The sequence below is a fragment of the Acanthopagrus latus genome, chromosome 7 (genome assembly GCF_904848185.1).
Source record: "Acanthopagrus latus isolate v.2019 chromosome 7, fAcaLat1.1, whole genome shotgun sequence".
Taxonomy (NCBI): domain Eukaryota; kingdom Metazoa; phylum Chordata; class Actinopteri; order Spariformes; family Sparidae; genus Acanthopagrus; species Acanthopagrus latus.
The window spans coordinates 2,604,766-2,606,996 of NC_051045.1; positions in this window are offsets into that span (position 1 = coordinate 2,604,766).

Genomic DNA, 2,231 nt, shown 5'->3' on the forward strand with positions numbered 1-2,231 from the left:
GGCAGCATCAACTGGGATGACGGTTGACGCCTGCTAGTTGTCCCCCTGTACTGTTGCTAGCGTATAGCCGGTCCAGTCCAGTGGAGTGACAGCTGAAGTGATGAGGTGTTTCCCCCCTGAGAGGTCCTGAGGCTGACTCAGACAAACAGATCTGGAGCAAGTGTAATGAGGCAGAAGCAGGTGCGACAAATATCCTTTTCCTGTTGTTTAACGCTCCAGAGCCGACTATGTTGCACTGATGTGTTTTTAATCTCGGGAAGGAATCGATTCGGATATATCAAGACGAAAGGGGCAGGCAGTCAGTGTGACTTGGGAAGAAATTACAGGCCAGAAATAGATGCTGCACATAGTGTAATTTAGAGAGGACTCACTCTGTACCACTATGATTTGTGTTGAGCGAACTGCAATTGCTAGCAGAGGCTGGAAAAGACAAGAGGCAGGGTATGTGAAGAGATTTACGGAGTTGTATATTTTCTGTTAAACTATTTCATCCCATGTTCTCCTGGTGTTAACATGTCCGCCCCCCTCTGCTCTGCAGCACTCGCTATACTGTCAACTCTCCTGTTGTCCTCACACAGAAACATGTTACCTTAGTAACCTTACATATGCAGTCAACAGCTGCTGCTTCTTCTTCTTCACTTGCGACCATCCTCAGCCTAAACAGAGAGGTTCATTTTACCGCAGGTCATTAGTGGTTTCCATTAAGAGAAGCCAAACATTGATATGATTGTTTCCTGTTAGAAATCAATCCTCTCCATCCTTTACGATTGGTATAATGTTCAATTTCTGTTGAGGTGTTGTTACAACTTCATGAATGGAGGATGTCATTTGTGGTCTACACCCCCCAAGCCAATGACTTGTATTCGATGTTGTTAGTTTAGCTCTGAATAAACTAATAAATAAATAAACTAATTCTCCTGAAAACCAAAAGATATGCAGCTCATCATAGATAGATAACAAATAGACTCCACAGCGTGTAAACCTCCCTGCAGGTTGTTTAAAGTCTTGTGTTGCTTATGATTGATTGTTTCAGGAGGTTTCATATGGATAGCATACTGTACGCTCAGTCTTTTGGTATCCCATCAATTATTTGTGAGCATGTATTGTGTATGTTAGTGAGTGCAGCAGTGCTTATAGGATTTTTGCTCTCAGTGTAGCCTCCACTGCACTGCATCAGAGTTACTGAATCCATTCAAAACTGCTGCACAATCTAAATAAACAGCTGCTAGTTTCTATAAAACACAATCGTGTTGGAGCTGAAGCTCTTTGTTTTGTTGTCTTTGTTATTTTAAAGTCACTTTTATCATTTATGCAGACAATGAAACAGATTTTGACTTCCAAATCCCTGAACATCTCTTATTTTTATGTATCATAGCATTCAATTTTACGTCTCCAAAACCAATCAATAGTAGCTCCTCACTGTACTGTAGACGAGTGATTTTTCGTTCGTACAGGGACTTCAGCCTCGAGAACAGACGGGCACAACAATAGCAAAGCTCTAAAAGAAAGACACAAGTCTCTTGTGTTTGAAAGAAAATTCAAGGCTGCAGTATTCTTTGAGTTTTTACACTTAATAACATCGGCTTGTGTTACAGACGCTTTGTGAACGAGAGCACAATGAACTGCAGATCCAATATCATGAATGCAGACAGGTCTGATTCTGCGAGGCTCCGTCTCTCTTTCTCTCACTTTGTTATTCACTTCAATTTAAATTCCACATCTCCAGTCGCTCCCTGCGGGCGTCACTTCACACTGTCTCAGCTCCAGAGAATTAAGAAGCAGGAATTCATTCATCCCGCTGCAATTAGTTTACCTAATTTGCCCATGAAATGAAGCAGCGTCCATCGCCTACAAAAGCACTTTGTGTTAAGCACTGAAGGGTGACCTTTAATTGCACCATGAATGTGAATAAGAGCCTAATTATGCTTTGTATATGGCTGAACATATACAGTGTGTAGATAAAGAAGCATATATTGTGACTTGCCATGTTGGGAGAAAAGGATAATTATTAACAAGCTCAGGATTTAATTGTCATCTCGAGGCGACACACTGTGTTTTGGGGTCAAACACAGCTTGGTCTGAACTTAATTGTCAGTGTTGGCATCACCAGCAAACAACTCCGCAACTGTCCAAATATTATGAACGTTGATTGACAGGATACATTTCAATTACAGCACACTTCTAAACCAAACACAGGCATTTTTAGACAAACCAAAACTCTTCTCACTGTG